Below are 21230 nucleotides of genomic sequence, written 5' to 3'. Positions count from 1 at the left end.
CAATGGAATATTACTTAGCCGTAAAAGGAATGACTTTGCCAATAAATGGATGGAGCAGGAAACTAACATGCTAAGTGAAATAAGCCAGTCCCAAAAAACCAAAGGCCAAATGTTCTCTCTGATATGCAGTTGCTAACACAGAATAAGGGGTAGAGGGTAGAATAGCAGTTCAGTGGATTAGACAAAGGGAATGAAAGGAAGGTGGGAATGGAAATAGGAAAGACAGTAGAATGAATCAGACATAACTTTCCTATGTTCATATATTACTACACCACCAAGTGAAATTCCACATTATGTACAACCACAAGACTGGGATTCTAATCAGAATAAGACGTACTCTGTGTCTGTATAATATGTACATCCTACTGTCATTTATATCTAAAAAGAACAAAATATTAAAAAGTCCTCTCCCATTTCTTGAACTATAAATATTCACTAGTATTTATAATTTTAAATGGTTACATTTCAGACTAGATGACCATCTTGAAGGCCTCTTTTTAAAAAAAAAAATTAGTTGTTGATGGACCTTTATTTTATTTATATGCAGTACTGACAATTGAACTGAGTGCCTCATATTCGATAGGCAAGTGCTTTACCACTGAGCCAAAACCCCAGCTGCTTGAAGGCCTCTTATAATCCTATAATTTCATGATTTTTTTCTGATTTTCTCTACATTGTTATTTACTAATGCAATTTACACAAACAGTAGATGCCTTGGAGAAATGGGGTTACCTATTTTTTTAATGTAATATATTATTTAATACATCCTATAGAACTTCACTAACCTAGATGATAGGGTACAAAGTTTGAAAACAAAATGAATACCATATACCTACCCCAATTTAAGAATATTACCAGTGGCTCTCTACTTCTTTTTTATCACAGTCCTCTGACTGGGATTTTACATTTATCATCCTCTTGCTTTAAAAAAATAACGCTTGAGCTGGGGTTGTAGCTCAGTGGCAGAGCGCTTGCCTAGCACGTGTGAGGCACTGAGTTGGATCCTCAGCCACAAAAGAACACAAAAAATAAGTGAATAAAATAAACGTATTGTGTCCACGTACAACTAAAAAAATATATTTAAAAAAATAGGGTTGGGATTGTGGCTCAGTGGTAGAGAGCTCACCTAGCATGTGCGAGGCCCTGAGTTTGATCCTCTGCAACACATAAAAATAAATATATTGTGTCCAACTACAACTAAAAAAATAACACTTAAAAAATAACTCTTAAGAGGCTGGGGTTGTAGCTCAGTGGTAGAGTGCCTACCTAGCACAGGAGAGGTACTCTTTCAATCCTCAGCACCACATAAATAAATAAATGAATAAAATAAAGGCATTGTGTCTGTCTACAACTAAAAGTATTTTTTTTTACTCCTTGCACTTCAGATAGAGCCCTAATATCCAGAGTATACAAAGAACTCAAAAAATTAAACAATAAGAAAACAAATAACCCAATCAACAAATGGGCCACGGATCTGAACAGACTTTTCTCAGAGGAGGACATAAAATCAGTCAACAAGTACATGAAAAAATGCTCACCATCTCTAGCAGTCAGAGAAATGCAAATCAAAACCACCCTAAGATACCATCTCACTCCAGTAAGATTGGCAGCCATTATGAAGTCAAACAACAACAAGTGCTGGTGAGGATGTGGGGAAAAGGGTATACTTGTACATTGCTGGTGGGACTGCAAATTGGTGCAGCCAATTTGGAAAGCAGTATGGAACCACCATTTGACCCAGCTATTCCCCTTCCTGGTCTATTCCCTAAAGACCTAAAAAGAGCATACTACAGGGACACTGCTACATCGATGTTCATAGCAGCACAATTCACAATAGCAAGACTGTGGAACCAACCTAGATGCCCTTCAATAGACAAATGGATAAAAAAATGTAGCATTTATACACAATGGAGTATTACTCTGCATTAAAAAATGACAAAATCATAGAATTTGCAGGGAAATGGATGGCATTAGAGCAGATCATGCTAAGTGAAGCTAGCCAATCCCTAAAAAACAAATGCCAAATGTCTTCTTTGATATAAGGAGAGTTGTTGAGAGCCACAGCCAAAGGGGCCCCAGCAAACTTACAGCTGCCAGCAAACTTCCAGCTGCCGGCTGATGATTGGCTCACAGCGGCCCCAACAACATCTAGCTGATTGGCTCCTCTGTGGTGATGTTCATTGGGCTGTTTCCCTGCCCTTTCAGACCACGGAGCTGCTCATTGGGGGTCTTCTTTGGCTCCACCCATGCGACCCAGCCAATCGGCCTCAAGAGCAGGAGGATTGTGGGAGGTGGTGAGGCTTGTGTGGGTGAGAGGCTTGTGGGAAGCTGGTAGTGGTAGTTGGGCTCTGAGGGTTTTTTCCTGAGGAGCTGTTTTGTTTGGCCTTTGTAGTTCTAAAAATAAAGTTAGTTTCTTTTGACAAGTGGCTCCTGAATTGTGCCCAGCCAGACTGCAGCAGAGAGTAACTAAGAACAGAGTAGGGAGGAAGAGCATGAGAAGAAGACCAACATTAAACAGGGATGAGAGGTGGGAGGGAAAGGGAGAGAAAAGGGAAATTGCATGGAAATGGAAGAAGACCCTCAGGGTTATACAAAATTACACACAAGAGGAAGTGAGGGGAAAGCGGGGGGAAAAAAAGGGGGGGAGAAATGGATTACAGTAGATGGGGTAGAGAGAGAAGAGGGGAGGGGAGGGGAGGGGAGGGGGATAGTAGAGGATAGGAAAGGCAGCAGAATACAACAGACACTAGTATGGCAATATGTAAATCAGTGGATGTGTAACCAATGTGATTCTGCAATCTGTATACGGGGTAAAAAGGGAGTTCATAATCCACTTGAATCAAAGTGTGAAACATAGTATATCAAAAACTATGTAATGAGCTGGGGATGTGGCTCAAGCGGTAGTGCGCTCGCCTGGCATGCGTGCGGCCCAGTTTCGATCCTCAGCACCACATATAAACAAAGATGTTGTGTCCACCGAGAACTAAAAAATAAATATTAAAAAATTCTCTCTCTCTCTCTCTCTCTCTCTCTCTCTCTCTCTCTCTCCTCTCTCTCTCTCTCTCTCTCTCTCTCTCTCTCATACACACACACCTCTCTCTTTAAAAAAAAACTATGTAATGTTTTGAACAACCAACAATAAAAATTTAAAAAAAATAAAAATAAAAATAAAAATATTTAAAAAAAATAACTCTTAAATGCAAATGAATGCATACAGTAAATGTTGTCAAGGATGCGGGATTTTTGCCTTATAAAAATAATATTATCCAAATAAGTAACTTCCAAGCCTTGCATTCTTTCCCCTTGATGTTTCTACGATTCACACACATGGTTGTGCATAACTGCAGTTGATTCACTTTCACTGCTATATCATATTTTATGTCGACTTCATACTTGTCATTCCTAGTTTGCTTTGACAAACAGTGCTGCTCTGGACATCCATTTAATTGTCCCCTGAAGCCAAAAGCAAGCATTTCTCTAGTTGCATACCTACAAGAGGAAAGACTGTCAAACGCTGGCCAAGCTAATGTTTAGTATTAAAAGCTAATGCTAAACTGTTTTCCCAAAGTAGCTACACCAATTTACACTCCCATTAAAGTGGCACCCCCTCTCTCTACAGAAAAGCCCTCTTCACCATGGCTGATTTTAGGACTGTCAGCAAAAGAGTCTCTGAGAAAGAGTCCAATGTAGATAAACTTCTTATTTTCATGTTGCCCTGTTTACTTGGCCACTGGCCAGGAAGATACCAGCACTCCAGGTGTTGGACACCCCTTACTAGTTTTCACAAACGTATCCACTATAGTACTTTGAAGAAATGTGCAAACAAGGCCTCTGGCCTTGAGCTGGGCTTCACAGAGATGTCTACATTTTTAAGATAAGTTACAATTGGGCTCCATGGTAACAGCTGGCAGGGGGAGGAAAGAAAGGGAAAAGAAGCTCTCCCCTTCTCAGGTGTTGTCCATGAAGAGTTAACTTACCCAAAACAGTGAAAAAAAAAGCTGATTTCATGTGAACTTCTGCTGACTGTGAACTTCTGAGCCCCTCCCCTTACACGCGGTGTATAAAATTCTGAAACTCCCTGAATTCAGGGTTCAGGGGATTGATTGATTACAGAAAAGGCTGTGCCCTCTGAACCTGGCTGCAGCCAAATAAAACTGTTTCCTGCTATCTTCGGTGCCCTGCCTCGTTTGTCTCTACAACACCATAACTAGTGATTTGTATTTCTTTTCAACTCAGTATATTTTAGGTCAAATCCCTTTTCTTCTAGATTGTAGACTTATGCTGATTTTCACTCTTCTCAACAGCCCGAGAGAATTATGCGGTCCTTGCACACAAACTGCACATTGTGTTTCTTAGGGAAATCTCTGGGAGGCTGGCTGTAAGCCCACTCATTAGTAACACCCCATTACCCAAACTCTAAGATGAGGTCCAGGTGCCTTGCTGAGGACTCCTGGGTCCAAGGACAATGGCAGGGGTGTTGCTAATCTGAAAAGTCTGATGCATGTGGTATCTTCCTAGTAACACAAGAACCCTCGACACAAAGCTCCAGCAGCTGCCTTCAAAATCTGATACTATTTGTAGCTCTGCTCTCACCACCTATGATTAGGACCTTTAATTTAAATCAGCCAGACACCATAAAACTAAAGACCATAAAAACATTTAACACGCTTTGATTTGCTATTTGTCATTCTGGGATTTACCCAAAAAAATGATAACAAAAGAAAGAAATTATGTTTGTAAAGCTATTCATAGCAATGCTGTTTATAAGAGTGATTTTTTTCATTGGAAATTTTTAAATGTTGAATAACAGAGAACGTAGAAAGAAAATTGTGGCATATCCACTCTGGAGTACAAGGTATGACATAGATTTTCTTTTGTTATTGTTGTTTCTTTCCAGAATCATTTGAGATTAAGCTGCAGAAATCATGGCCCTTCACATCTAAGTACTCCAGGGTAAGAACAAGAACATTTCTCTTACTTAACCACATTGCAATGATTGAAGTCAGAAATTTTACACTGATCCAATGCTAACATCTACCATACAGCCCATATTCACATTTTGCCAACTACAAATATTTCCCCAGTAATATCCAATATGGTTTGTTGGAACCTTAATTCCCAATCCTGCAGTGCAAGGACGTAGAACCTAATGGGAGGTGGGACCTAATGTTTAGGTCAAGAGGGCTCCACCTTCATGAATGGATTAAGGCCATTCTCTTGGGAGTGGTTTGGTTGCTTTGTATAAGGCAGACTCTCCCTCCTTCTCACCAGGTGTTGTCCTCTAACATGTTCTTACAGAGCACAAAGGCCCTTACCAGACCAGACAGGACTTCCCAGCCTCCAGGAAAATTAGCTATATAATTCTCTCTCTCTCTCTCTCTCTCTCTCTCTCTAATCAGGGATTGAATCCTGGGTGCTTTACCACTGAGCTACATCCCCAACCCTTTTCATTTTTTGTTTTGAGACGGGGTCACACCAAGTTGCCTGGGCTGGCCTTGAACTTGTGATCCTCCTGCCTTAGCTTCTGGAGTCACTGAGATTACAGGAGTGCACCACCCACCTGGTTATAAACTTTTCTTTATATATTTCCCAGTCTATATTTTCTGTTGTAGCAGCAGAAAACAGACTAATATACCCTTCCTAGCAATATTTTTCCAGTTCAAGGACACAAATGCCATTTAGTTGTCATGTCTCTTTATTTCCCTTTAATCTAGTCTTCCATGACCTTGACATTAAGTCAGAGCCAGTATTTGATGGCTGGTCCCTCAATATGAGTTTGCCTGATGCCTTCTCATAATCTAAGGCAGGTGATGCATTCTTGGCATGATGTCAGTTCGTCCCTTACTGGTGATGCTGACCTTGATGACATGGTCCAGGTGGTACCTACTAGATTTATTCACTATAAAGTTTCCTTTTTTGCCTTTGTAAGTAATACATAATTTGTGGAGTGATACTTTGAGATTGTAATATTTTATTCCCCAGTAAGATTTTTCATCCATCAGGCTTAGTGTCCATTATCTATTGCCACCTGAATCCGTGATTACCATGATATTTGCAATATGACAACTTTTCTAAGTACTTTCCTTTAGCTTTTGCTTGTTGGCAGCATTTGTTCTACTGTAATGAATAGCTGTCCCTACTACCTATATTTATTTGTTTGTAAGTTCATTTGCTTCTTAGTATCACGCTGGACTCGTGGATTTTTTTTATTCATTGTGATCATTCATTATTGTCATTTATCATTTTGATGTTCCAGTCATTCCAGGTTTGGCATCTGGAAGCCCTTGTGTCCTTCTGATCTATCTCCATCATTCTTTGAGCATCTCCTTGTTTTTTGGCACAAGCTATTCCTGGCTCATCTTTCACTCTCCCTGACTGAGCCATCTCTCCAGGGACCTCTGCTTCTTTTAATGGACAGTAGCATTTAGAAACCAAGACTGGGCACGAGGAATGCTCATTGCTATTCATGTGGCCTGTTCCCAGGCTCTTTGAGGGACCTATCTAAGAAATAGATTCTTAAAACAAAAAGCCTCTCATTCCAATCCACAAAACTCTTCCTTGCCTTCCCTCACTCCATATGAGTTTACCTTTTTCCCACAGTGAGAATCCTGGCTCCCAACAATATATTTACTGATTTGCTTAAACCTACAACTCAGGAAAAAAAAATACTTTCAGAATTGCTACACCATGTCACTACCAACTAAGTGAAATTCAAAACTGCTTTGTATTTGTCTTAGCCTGTTTACACACAGAAGGTTTACAGCCAAAGAGAGCTCTTCAAAGTTATTTGGATTTACTTTTCTGTGGTTCATTTACTATGTAGATTGTTTCATTTATGTTTGTGTTCAATTTTAAGGGTTTCCCCCCTCATCTTTGTTGATTTAACTTTATTTTTAAAGTATTGAAATATTCACATTTCTAAAAGTCAAAACTACCCCCAAAAAAGCATTTTTGGAGAAACATCATTTCCTCCTAAACTTCCACCACATTCCCACCAACCCAGTAATCTGATCAATTCTTCCTGGTTTACTTTTCCTTTCTTAAAAAAATAAAATAAAATGATAGTTGAATATTTTACTAATTCCTCCTTTTTTACACAAAAATAATACAATATAGAGCCGGGGTTATGGCTCAGTGATAGAGCGCTTGCTCTATCATGTGTGAGGCACTGGACCACATAAAAAAATACACAAATAAAATAAAGGTATTATGTCTATCTACAACTAAAAAAGCATTTTTTTAAAATAACACAATATAGTATTCTTGTATTTAGCTTTTTAAAACTTATCAGTATATCTAGAAATCGCTCCATATCCTTTCAAGAAATCTCCCTCTCTTTCACAACCGCATAGTACTGCATTGTGTGGATGCACTGGAGTTTAATGAATCAATTTTCCCCGTGTTTTAGCATTGAGATTGTTCCCAAGATTTTATCACTGCAAATGATGCTGCAATGAATAACCTTGTACATATATACACGATCACTGGTCCTTCAGGGCAAACTCTCAAGGTAAACGGGGCAAATGGTAAATGCTTAGATGGCACACGTTGCCAAATTCCCGTGCTGCCCGAGTTGTGCCATCTTGCATTCCCAGCAGCAATGCATGAGACAGCCTGCCTCCCCACAGCCTCTTGCTATTTCTGCCTTTTTGCAAATTGAATATATTAGAAGTGATATTTCAGGGTACTGTGCAATTTCTCTCCTCAGGAGAGAAACTGTTCATCTTTTCATTTAACACCCAATCTTATGGCATTTTTGTACAGATGGTCCGTTCATGTCTTTTTGACTACTTTTAAATTGGATTTTGGATCTCTGTCATTTACATACTGGGAATATTAACACTTTATCTGTGATATATGTTGCAAAAATCTTTTCGCAGTTTGTCTTTTTTTTTTTTTCCTTTTCGCTACAGTTTCGGTTTTTTCCACCTTGTCACAGAGGGCGGGGCCCTCGAAGAAGGCCCTGGGGCCCGCCGCGCGTGCGCACTGACCAGCCAGCGCAGCATAGGGGGGACGGTGGGGAGGAGCGCAAGCAGCAACCCGCAGCCGCGTTCCTCGAGGTTCGAGCTGCAGAGTGGCATGGTCACCTGGCCGTCCTCGCTGCAGTACTGCAGCCCTGACTGACTGAGGGCGCTGTCCGCCTACTGCGGCAGCCCCGCTCGGGCCCAGCCCCGCGGAGATGCCCCACACCTGCCCGGTCTCGCGAAGCGCCCACCTACTTCTGTGCGCGAGGTGGTGCCGTTTCCTCCGCTGGTGATAGCGGGCGACTCCCTACGCGCTGCGCCCTCTAGCGTCCAGCGGCGTCAGCCAGCGGGAAGGCCGCTCAGCGCCGGGCTGCGCTACCCACCTCCAGCCCTTGCTGCAGGCCCTTGCTCTAGGGGACACGGACAGCTCGGTCTCGACCTCTCAGGGCAAATATGGGGAAGTCCCTTGGAATTTCAGCGTCCTCTCTCCCTCACTGCCCCTTTTCACACTCCTTGCATCCCTCCCTCCTGCAGCCTGGTATCGCATCTCAGCAAAGAGGGGCCCCTCGGCTCCTTGGGCTTCCGCCCTGATAGTGTCTCCTTCGTGACACCAAACACTGAGATGTCGTTTCCAACACCAGCCATTGATTCCCCAATCCTCCGACTTCGACTGGTGTCCAGCAATTCAAGGCTGACTCCAGCCCCAGGGTTAGCGGGACCCCCAGGTTAAAGGCTCAGCCCGGAAAGACTGCCCCGCATCAGACATTAGCTGTAAGGGAGGGTGCTCAGGCTACTCGCATTTCTGCCTGCCCACTGGATTCCGGGGATTCCCAGGATCCCTATACCCCAGGTTCAGAACTCATGAGAGTTCGTTAATTGGAATTACCAGATTATTAAGATACAATTCTACAATTCGGGAACAGCCAAATGGCAGAAGTCCCTTGGAATTTCCGTATTCTCTCTGGGAGTTTCATCTTCCTGGTAATTCAGTATGTTCACAAGTTAGGAAGGTCTCAACCCTGTTGTTTAAGGTTTTTTTTTTTTAATTGGGGTTTTATTACTTAGGCATTTTTTATTAAATATTGGCCATTTACGACTGAACTAAACGTCCTTATTCTGTGGTCACCAGCCTCCATCCTGAATCCATCCAGAAACCCAGCAGTATCACCTCAATAGCATAAACCCACGTATAATTGAAAGGTGCGCCTTATGATAGCAAAGCAGACACTTTTGTCACTCAGGAAATTCCAAGGGCTTAAGGAGCTCGGTGCAAGGAACTGGGGTCAATGACCAAATGTTTTTTTTTTATTATACCATGCTTCTTAAAAATCACAACCTGCTCTAATTGTGAGAAATACATCAGACATATCCCAATAGAAGAACATTCTATAAAATAGCCCAACTACCTAAGAACTGTACAGGTCATGGAAAACAAGAAGAATATGAAGAACTGTTAAAATCAAAAAGAGCCTAAGGAGGCCTCATGGTCAAATGTACGGTGGTGTCCTACATGGATTCTGGAAGAGAAAAAGGACACTGAAAGAAAAATGAGAAAATCTGAATGAGGTATATGCCAATAATACAAAATATGGATCAATAATGTAAGACACCAGTATTGGACTCTTAATTATAACAAATACTGTGCAATACATGTAAATAATGGGAAACTGGTTTATGGAAACTCCCTTGTAAGTTTTCTATAAATCCCAAACTATTTTTAACAAAGTTTATTTTTTTCTTGAATTTAAAAGACCTTTCAATTTTGAGGACTCACCTTCTTTGAAAGGCAGAGGAAGTCTTTTCATACATAACCACTTTGCTGTTGTACTTAAGTTTGGTATCCTGGCACCACGGAAGAGAATGCTAGAACAGGAACCTTCTGTGAAGTATGGATAATGATAACGTGCCTAGCAGATGCAAAAGGAATGCCAGAAAAGTCCCCACATGCCAGTCCTCAGCTCCTCAGCCAGAGTGAGGAACTATGAGGGGGTTAGAGTGAGGAGAGGATTGGGGTGAGATTTCTTTGGAGAGAACCCTCTTCTTGCTCTGGGGTTTCATCTCCTGGTCTCTCCATTCCCCAGGAAAAATCCAGAGAGCAGAAGGCCACTTGGAGAGCTTGATAGTGTATGTCCTTGCAATTGGGGGACCCTGTGGATGAGCATGTGACATTACCTAGGAAATCCAAGCATGAATTGGGCTGACAGCTGCTCTGGTAGCAAGACCAGGATCTAGGAGTGTGCTGCAGCCTTCTGATCAGCCTGTGCTCCTTGTAGGAGTCCTTGAATCAGAGGTGGATCAGATGGGGGAGGAGAAAGGAAGCTGACATTGGATCATTTAGGGTTATGTCCAAAAGGTCTGCTTAGGACACAGAGGGAAGGATGCTAGGTTTCTATGAGCTAAAGAAGTTATAAGTTATTTCCCTAAATTGAGTGGCATTCACTGGAATAAGGAGATCAGGGTAGAAATCTCCAGAGAAATTCCAAAAATACTCAGGAGAAGAAAGGACACCAATAGCAGGCACCTGGAACTCAGAGCTTCCCAGCCTACTCCACTCCCTCCACCCCTCCCCTGGTGGGAGCGAAACATCTGGGCTCTAAGGAGATCAGCAAGAGAGCTAGTGGAAACCCTGGACCTCACCCCTTCCTGCAGGCAGGCAGCCCCAAACCCTGACCTAGCTGCCCTTGGGAAGGCCCTGGAGGACTGTTAAATATCTGTGACTGCACAGACTAATTTCTAGAAGTGATCCTGAAGTTGTCCCCTCCCTAAAGCCAGCAGGAAAGTTTTGGGTCTCTGAGGAGTTGAATTGTGTGTCCCTGAAAAAGAGATGTAAAAATCCTAACCTCGAGCACCTCAGAAAGTGTGGCCTTATTTAGAAAGAGGGTCACTGGGGATGCAGTTAATTAAGACGAGGTTGTGCTGATCCAATAGACTGGTGTTTTTATGAGAAGCTAGTTGTGCGAGGATGGAGACAGATGGAGAAAGCCACCCTATGATGCAGAGCTGGAAGTCCACCAAGCCTAGGAAGATGCGAGGTTGATTCCCTCCTGGCTTCAGAAGGAGGATGCCCCCACCAACACTGAGATTTCAAACTTCTGGCCTCCAGAACTGAGAAACAATTAAGATCTGTTGTGCCCACCCCCCAATTTCTGGTACTTTGTTACAGAAGCCCTGGGAGGCTAACACAGGGTAGTAGTTTTCCTCTGTGCAAATGAAGATACTTTTAACTGGATTTTTTTTGGGGGGTGGGTATTTGGGATTGAACCCAGGGGCACTTAACCATTGAGCCACATCCCTAGCTCTTTTTCAATATTTTATTTTGGAATAAAAGGATCTCACTAAGTTACTAAGGCTAGCTTCGAACTTGCGATCCTCCTGCTTCAGCCTCCTCAGCTACTGGGATCACAAGTGTGCACCTGCGTGTCTAGCTCTATGGGGTGAATTTTAAAGAGAATATAAAAGATAAAGTTGTATTCACTGTGTAGTGTGAGTTATGCATACGATACACCAGTTACTTCAACTGCTGTGAAGTAAATCTCTCCAAGGGACCCAGGGAATGTGACAGGTCCCTGAGAAGAAGGTCTAGGTCTGTAGATGATACCAAAGAATGGGGGACCTAGCCGAGTGGCAAAAAACTTAGGCACACCTTCTAGGAACACACCCACATAGACAGCAACCCATGCGCCAAATGGTGCATGTATATTTAAGATTATTCAGTGAGGCCTAGTTTGTAACACAGAAAACTGGAAACTACCTGGATTTCAGGTAGGGACAGTAAATAAATGGTGGTGCTACATGCACTAGAACACTACAGCTCTTAAAAAGGAGGGGGAACAAGAAGAAAATAAGGAAGCTGTGTGAAATTGTGTGGACTATGACAGGCCCCCCTTGGTGTAAAAGGGATGGAGGCTGGGCTGGGAGTGGAGCCCAGTGGTCAAGCTCTTCTCCTAAGACACTGGGTTCAGTCCCCAGCACTGGGGGGAGCGGATTAAAAAAAAAGTAGGCATGAAGGCTGATAACAAAATATTAATACATTTGCTTGTATCTACACAAGCAAATGTATTAATATTTTAATTAATAATTAAAATATTAATACATTTTAATTAATAATTTAAAGTGTCACATGAAGCTTTTTAAATTTTTTTATTTTTAGTTGTAGATGGACAAAATAGCTTTGTTTTATTTTTTTATTTTTACGTGGTGTTAAGATCAAACCCAGCGCCTCACACCGTGCTAGGCAAGTGCTCTTCACTGAGCCACACCCCAGCCCACATGAAGCTTTTAAGAATAGGGATACTTTGAGGAATGGGGTGCGTGGAAGCAGAGGAGAAAAGGGAACTTTTCACTGCATTGCTTTTTATAAGCACATAATCTACCAGTAAAATGAAACTAAAAAATGAAGAAGGAGAACGTGGAGAAAACAGGTTTCTGTAATGGGGGCAAGTTGGACATATTGACTAGCAAGTGATTGTGGAAATCCTAGACTGTTACAGCTCAGAGTGGCATAAGGCCATGGGCTAGAATTCTCCAATAGGGAATGGGTAGTGGGCTGCGCAAGTTGACTAGCCTTTATTTCAAAGTTTAGAAAAAAAATCTCTGTACCTTTCTAGGAGCCACAGAGGCCTAAGGCATCACTGCTTTTTCCTCCTCATGTGCTCTGTGCATCTCAAGGGCTTTTAAAATATGTATACAGTTGTCCCTCTGCATCCACGAGGGATTGATTCCAGGACCGGCCCCTCACCCCACTCCTCTCTGATACCCAAGTCCACAGACACTCAAATCAGTCATAGAACATGGTCTGGTACTGGGCTGGGGGTGTAGCTCGGTGGTAGAGTGTATGCTTAGCATGTGTGAGGTCCTAGGTTCCATCCCTAGCACTACACACACACACACACACACACACACACACACACACACACACACACATACACACAGTAAAAATGATATACATTTCCATAAAACACTTGACTATGCCCAATCTACTTTAAATCATCTTTAGATTACTTGTACCATCTAACACAATGTAAGTGTTATGTAAATAGTTGTTGTACTGAATTGTGTAGTGAATAATAGCAAGAAAAAAGTCTGTATGTGTTCAGTCCAGGCATAATTTCTTTCAAATATCTTCCACCTGACTTTGGTTGAATCTGCAGGTATGGAACCTGCAGATACAGAGGGAGGGTCAACTGTACATGGAATTATTTTCCCTTTCAATACTAAAAAAAAAACCAGGAAGGCAGAGGAAACAGAGAATCTGAATTCAACTTATCAGAGTTGAATTATTAGAACTTGAATTTCAGCATGGCCCAGAGCCTCAGTTTTCATTTGGGGAGGATCAGAATGGGATAGAGGTCTTGCTCATTACCTGTTTCCAATGATAAGAACAAGGAGGCAGCCCAGAAACTACCATAGGTTTGGCTTTTTTTAAAATATGTAGTTGTAGATGGACACAATGCCTTTATTTATTTCTATGTGGTGCTGAGGATTGAACCCAGTGCCTCACTCATGCAAGGTGTGTGCTCTACTACTGAGTTACAACCCCAGCCCAGGTTTGGCTTTTTAACCATGAACTTGCAATCTCCAGAGGGGCAACCAGTGGCCAGCTCCAACATGTTGGTCAGCCATCTCCAACTCATCTTTCACACGGGCGCTCCTTGAAAGCCAGCATGACTATGACATGAGATCAACTCTTTAACAGGTCACAGAGGGAGTGAAGGATTTTTGTTTGTTTGTGTTTGTTTTGGTACTGGGGATTGAACCCAGGGGTGCTTAACCACTGAGCTACATCCCCAGCCCTTTTTGTTTTTATTTTGAGTCAGGGTTACTTAGAGCCTCCTTAAATTGCTGAGGCTGGCTTTGAACTTGTGATTCTCCTGCCTTAGCTTCCCGAGTTGCTAGAATTATAGGAATGCACCCCAAGGCCCAGCTGGAAGGGAAGTCTATGGCACATACTTGCTCAGTCCCAGACTCTGGAGTAATCCTGCCTGGGTTTATTGCCCACCCTGATTTTTCTGGGTAACCTTGTAATAAAGATTTAACTTTTCAAATAGATTTTCTTGCCTGTAATACAATGGGTAATACTACTGTCTCCCTTCTATGTTTATTGTGAGGACTGAGTGAATTAATATCTCTAAACCACAGTCCCTGTCACACAATAAATAAATGCTCCATAAATGTTAAAGTTATTGTTATTAGAATAGGTATTATTGGTGCAATAGGCAAGTTATTCACCTTCTCCCATTATCTGATCTATAAAATAAAATGAACTAAGAACAATATTCAAGATCTCCTGACCATGGGGTTGGAGGAGATCTCCTCTGGCTATGATTTCTGGTTTTTCTGATATCACTTGGTCCAATTTTCTTTCACACAACACTGTATATGATCAGACACTAGGTTACTAATAGGAGTTTCTTCCATTTTCCTGTAGGCCCAATCAGAAGAGTGATCTCATTGTAGTTATAAACTCGAGAACCATCTTAGACACAACTGTGGGTGCTGTTTTGGTGTCTTATGGCTGCTATTACAAATTAGAAAAAAATTGGAGACTTAAATCAACAGAATTCTATTCTCTCACAGTTCAGGAAATTTGAAGTCCAAAATCAAGGCATCTGCAGGGTGCTATCTTCTGAAGGCTCCAGGGGGAGAATCAGCACCAGCTACTCCTAGCTTCTGGTGGTCTCTGGCAATCCTCCAGGCTCCCGGGCTCACTTCAGCCTCTGCCTCTGTCTTCCCATTGCCTCTTCTCCACGTGTCTCTGTGTTTTGCATCTCCTGCAGCCTTTCTCTTACGTGGACACTTGTCACTGGATTTAGGATCCACCCTGTCTTAATCCACTTTGTGCTTCTGTAACAGAAGACCTGAGACTGCCTAGTTCTAGTGTCTGGGGAGCCTGAGACAGGTTTGGCATCTGGTAAGTGCCTACTCTCCACTTCCAAGAGGGAGGGTTTTTGCTTCATTCTCCAGGGGAAGGAACACTATTCCCCATAAGGCAGAAAAATGGAAGAGAAAAGGACAAGTCACCCACTCCAGGAAGGCATTAAACCCACTATGAGAGTGGAGCCTTCATGGCCTACCTACTTCCTACAGGACCCACCTCCCAATACCATTTCATTGGCAATGAAATTTCCATGTGGATTTTGGAGGGGACAAAACTTTCAAACCATAACACACCCTAAATCCAGAATGCTCTTCTCTTGAGATCCCTAAATGAACTGCATCTGCAAAGGCCCTTTTTCTGGATAAAGTCACATTCACAGGTTCCAATGGACTTGGACATATCTTTTGGAGGCCACTGTTCAACTCACTCAGGTGGAATGCCATCCCATGTGCCTTCAGAACATCCTGATGTGAGATGTTACTAACCAAGTGCCACCTGGGGTAAAACTTTCTGCTTTCCATACTCTCTCACATTGGTTGTTAGCTGACAGTGTATCATTAAATTGGACAACTGCAAAATACTTCTTCATTTTATTTTGAAGCTATGGTCACATGTATACCCTCTCTAACACACGCTATATGTCAGAGGCAGTTCCAGCTCAGGACATAGCCACAAAGGAAGCAGACAAAGCTCTGTCCTTGTGGAGTTGACATCTTACTGGGAGAGACAGAAAATAAATGAAATGGGCTGAGGTTGTGGCTCAGCGGTAGAGCATTCACCTAGCATGTGCTAGGCACTGAGTTCAATCCTGAGCACCACTTAAAATATATAAATAAATAAATAAATAAATAAATAAATAAATAAATATATAAAATATAAGTGATCAGGTAAGAAAGAGTACGTTAAATGTGATAGTTTCAGATGTGGAAAATACAGTTTGTTAAATATGATGAACAGGGAGGCATGGTGGCGCACGCCTGTAAACCTAGCGGCTCAGGAAACTGAGGCAGGGGGCTCTTGAATTCAAAGCCAGCCTCAAACACATAGCTAAGCCCAAAGCAACTTAGGGAGGCCCTCTCTCGAAATATAAAAAAGAGCTGTGGCTGTGGCTTAGTGGTTAAGCTGAGTCCAATTCCTGGTACCAAAAATAAATAAGATGAAGAAAAAATGCAGGAAAGGAAGGCAAGGCATGCTGAGGAGTGTGTGTTTGTGTGTGTTTGCGCGTGCGGGCACGTGTGTGTGTAGAGGTGAAGATGCTTTAACGCGTGTCATAGAACATGGAAGGTGTCATCCCCAGAGGGCATTTGAGTAAAGACCAAAGGAGATGATGAGATAAGACTGGAGTGTCTGGAGGGCTTCAGGCAGAGGCCCCACGGCAAGTGTGCCTGGTGCTCCTGGCCCAGGGACTCAAGGGGAGGCAGGCAGAGTGCGAGGTGAGATTGGAGAGGTAAAGGACAGAGTGGAGGGGACATGAGGAGGGTCCGGCAGCCAGGGCTATGGTCCTGGCTTTAACTCAGAGTAACTGAAGATGGTTCCAGCTTCCAGTCATCTGGTGAGCTAGGACATCTGCACTCAAAGGGAAAAGATGGAATAGAAACCTTCACAATTTCCCTTTGCAATGTGAATACGAATTTCATGCTAATTTTTTTCAAAAGCCAACTCAAGCCTTAACATAAAACTTTAAAACCAAATATATTTCATTCAACAATACTACTTCTGAGTATATACTCACAAGAACTGAAAGCAGGTAATTATATAAATACTGTTCATAGCAGTGCTGGGGCTCAGTCAACGGTACCCCCAACCATGGCACTTTGGCACACTGAGTACTTTGACCTAAAAGATACACGGAGGTCCAGAGGCAGCCTGGGGGGTAAAGTGTTTCTCTGACCTTCTGTCCTCCTTCCTCCTGCTCCCCTCCATTCCTCAAAGAGCTGGCCATAAAGACATTCTCTGCCTACCTCGTTGATGGTAGGTCCCAAGACCCTCCTTCCAGAGGGACACTGCCCCATACGTGGGAGGAAGGAAGCTGGCCAGAGCAGTCACAAAGAATCTGAACAGACAGGCCTTGCTGGGTTCCCCCTCAGTCTAGACCAGTTGCCCTTCTATGCAGCTGTCCACACTTCATCCAGCCTAAGCATAAAATCTGTCCCATCTCCTTGGGTCCTCAGGTCATTGTTTCGGAAGCCTCCTGTGTCATATAAAACTCTGATTAAATAAATCTGCTATGCTTTTCTCTTGTTAGGTGTCTTTTTGAAGGACCATTGGCTGTGACTTTTATGATGGATAAGGACAGGTACCACCTTTTGTGTACCTATAGCATGATTACTCAGTCTCCAAAAGGCGAAGTCATCCAAGTGTCCATCTACAGAGAACTGGATAAACAAAATGTAGATTTCATGATGTACCTACAATCGCATAGTACTCAGCCTTAAAAAAGAAAAGAATTCTAACATGTTGCAGTGTGGATGGATTTCAAGGACAGGTGCTAGGTGAAATAAGTTAGCCACAAAAAGAAAAACATACGTGATTCCACTGACATGAGCGATGCACTTAGACCCAGAGTCAACTAAAGCAGAGACACAGAAAGAAAGGTGGCTGCGGGGTTGTGGGAAGGGGAGATGCCAAGGCATTGTTTAGGAGTTTGGGTTTTACATGAAGCGTGCGAGGGATGGAGGTTACTGTTGGTTGTACAATGTGAATGTGTCCAGTGCCACTGAACTGTACACTCATAATGGTTAGGATATTAAATTTTAAACTATATTTTTTTCACAATTTTCAGAAATGAAAATATGTAAATAAAAATTAAACATCAAAACAAATGTACCTCTTTTGCCCATGGAACAAACTTTTTTTTTATTCTTAAAGAATCTTGGGCCAGTGATATAGTTCAATGGTAGAATATTTGCCTCACACACATTAGGCCCTGGTTTAAATCCCCAGCACCACAAAATCTTTTAGAAAGTAACAACATCAAGAGCAATAATAACATCTTGTAGCTTCCAAACCCCTTTCCAGAGCCGCACAACACTCCTTGGAGTGGATAACAGGAAATGCAGCCTCACTAAACAGAAGGAAAGGAAATTCTCATTTCCCTGCTTGTCTTCAACACTGTTTATGTAAAAATATTCTGCACTCTTAGATGTTTTGACTTTTGGTATCCTCCTCCTAGGCCACTGGAAACCCTCAGGGTTAACTCTCTATTCTTTGTTTCTAAACTGCCACTGAAAGTCAGCATATGAAAAAGGATTTTCAATTAAAGACAGTTCAGCAAGAGATAGAATCTCCATTTAATTATTTCCTCATCACTGCCCAGGCAGAGATTCACTGCAAGTTCTGCCTGTTTCCCAGCTTATAAATCAGGGGCCTAATGAAGTTTCTTAACATGTCTATCCCTTCCCCCAAATCATTCCTCTATTCTAAAGATGTGCCATGGATTCAAAACAGTAATTCTATTTGGTGATACAAAGTCAACCATCTCAACAACCTTTTCTTTCTATTACTGTATTTTATTCATTCTTGTTTGCTTTGTGGTGCTAGAAATGCAACCCAGGGCAAGCACTCTACCACCCAGCTAACCCCCACCCCCAGCTGCCTTTTATTGTATTTTAATTCCTCTATCTGCAGTAAAACTTTCTAAAAAACTCATTTTATCTTACAATAAATTTATTTTTTCATTAAAACATAATTTTAGATATTAATTATGACTTCTGTAGTTACATTCTACATCCTTGAGAACAGATTATTTACAGAAATTATTTGGAACTCTTCTAAGAAAATTTGTCTATTCTCCCTATTTTTTCATTGTGATTAGATCCATCTCATTCCTATTTCAAAATACAATTTTAGTATTGACATTGGACACAGGTGGACATTTGTAAGACACACAAAATATGTTATCAAACTTTCTCAGAAAGCTGTTTACCCTAACCCCAGCTGCCTGCAAGACCTAGCTGTCCCGTTAAAACAGCCCCTTCAGTGCAATGTGGCTTAAGGTTCTTTACCTTCTTCCACCCTTCTCCTTTATGATCGAGGTCTTTTTAATCATTTGTATGAAGTTACTCGTCAACACCCCCCCCCATTACTGTTTGCCTTTAGGATCATCATTGTCGAAATCTTAAAGAAAAATTGTGGAAACATTTTAATCCCTTAAGAAGACTTTTTTAATCCATAAATTTAAATTATGCCAACTAGGTTCCAGCTCTCCCACGCAGCCTCACGGGCGCACTGCAGAGCGGTTCCCGGTGCAACAAGGAGCCCGGGAGTCCCGCGCTCGCCCTCTCCCACGCCGACAGTGTGGAGTGGCAAGGCACGTCAGAAGGAGCGGTCCTCCAACCTTCACCCTGCACGTGCCGCGGTGGCTGTCACTGCGGCGCGCGCGCGCCCCTGGGAATGTCCCCAGGTTCGCTCCCCCGGGTCCCGAGCTGGCGCTGTGTCCGCACGCGGAGGCACCTCTGGGCCCAGCCCGGGGCTCACAGGAGAAAAATCCCACAGACCTCCCCAACAAGTCCCATAGGAAAGCCACTTTATTTTCCAAGGCTCCCAACGTTAGGAAGGCTGCTCTGACGGGACATCCTCATCTTGCTGGGTTTCCTCTGCGGCTCTCGGTCACCTGGGAGCGTGGCGCGCCCTCCCTTGGCCGCAGGTTCGAGCAACCACGTCTGGGCGTCCTAGACATCCACGATTCAACACTGAGGACAGGGCAGGTTCACGCGGGTCCCCAGGGTTCTACAGCTGTCCCCCAACCCCGCTGCCGCCTTCAAAGGGTGGAACTGAGATTCTCTGGAAATCTAGGGGCTAGATGCTCGCGGGTCAGAACCTGAGGGCCTCTGGGGACCCCTGAAAGGCGAAGCAGGGACGCTTCTCTTCTCGCACCTGGCGGGAACCCCCAGCCCGGCAAGCGCCTATCACCCCCAGTCCCGGAGGGGGCGCGCCCGGTGGAAACGTTAGCCTTGCCCTCCCTCTCCCGGCTTCCAGTGTCACTTCCCGCCGCACGGTCCCCTCCCTGAGCTTCCTTGCCCCCGCCCCGCCCCTAGAGCCCCCTGCCCGGTTTTCCTTTGTCCCCTTCCCACCTTTGCCCTGGGCTTCCCGAATCCCCTGCTTGACCCACACCCTGCCGCCACCACTTGACCACTAGGAGCCCTCCCTTGAGCTTTTCTTGGCCCCACCCCGTCCTTGCTTCCTCTGTCCCTTCACGGGACTTCTGCCGTCTCCTTTCCCCCCTCTCCGAGATTTCCCTTGTCCTGTCCCCGCCCCGCCCCCGTTTTTAAACCTGGCGCAAATGGCGCGAGTAGGTGAGTGGCTTGTCCAGGCGGATCGACGCGGTCCTGTCGCTGGCGCCGCTGGAGGACGCGAGCTCCGCCTGCACCTTGAGACCCGAGCCGGCTGCCGGAGCCTGGGAGGGGCTGGGGCGCGTCTGTCACTGTCCTGGGAACGATTCCCGGAGGCCGTCGTCGCCACACCGGCCGAGAGGTGAGAGTGTCCCACGACCCAGGTGGACGCGTGGAGAGGCACGCGCCTCATTTAAACTCTGAGAGCAGCAAGCTGAATGCTCTGGCGTCGCTGAACCCCCCAACCCCCTGCCCTGGCGGAGTCCCCAAGCTCGACGATGATGCTGAGCAAGATCTTTAGCCGGAGACCTAGAGGGCTACAACGCTCTGTGGGTTCCAAGGCACAATTCTGAAGTACAGAGGCCCAGAAGGTACCTGGCCAGGAAATGCACCTATGTTTGCGTTCCTAGAAGATCTATAAGTCACTGAGCTGGGAAATACTGACGTCTTGGGCCCCTAAACGAACTTTGCAAAGGGATCCCCTGCACTTTGGCTGTCACAAGGTGATAGTCTTTGTTTTCCCTGTGCCCAGGGCTTAGCGTTGGCCATCCTTGGGCAACAGCCCTTTTTAAAGTAATAAAATTTAAGGAAATCAGATCAGCTGGGGAAGTAGGAATGGGGTTGGGTAGGCCAGGCAGCCTGAGTGGAGAAACAGATCTCCTTTGTGTCATTCTAGAACTCTGCAGAACCAACTCTGAGAATCAAGGTCCTTCAATGAGGAGGTGCAGTTGAAACTAGTGACAAAGTAGCCAGCTATAGTGGGAAAATCCTGAGCTAAAGAATCCAGCCAGGATTAACTGAGTCAGAAATCCTTCAACTCATGTGTTTCCTTTACTTTCCCAGAGTCTAACTGAAGGCAGAAAACTGAGAAATACACAGGAGAGAAACACATAAGTAGCACTGATCCAACCCTAGGTTGACTCAGACACTAGATAATAACTCATGGTATTTAAAGGACAGCCGAATCCCCAGCACTGTGGGCCGGGGAGCCTGGGATTCATTCTCTCCTTGTACTTGCTTTCCAGTTCTAGCCCAACACCATGGAGACCCTGGTCAGTT

Source organism: Urocitellus parryii, unplaced genomic scaffold, assembly GCF_045843805.1.
Source record: "Urocitellus parryii isolate mUroPar1 unplaced genomic scaffold, mUroPar1.hap1 Scaffold_37, whole genome shotgun sequence".
Taxonomy (NCBI): Eukaryota; Metazoa; Chordata; class Mammalia; order Rodentia; family Sciuridae; genus Urocitellus; species Urocitellus parryii.
The sequence above is the reverse complement of the archived record's forward strand: the minus strand, read 5'-3'. Positions refer to the sequence as shown.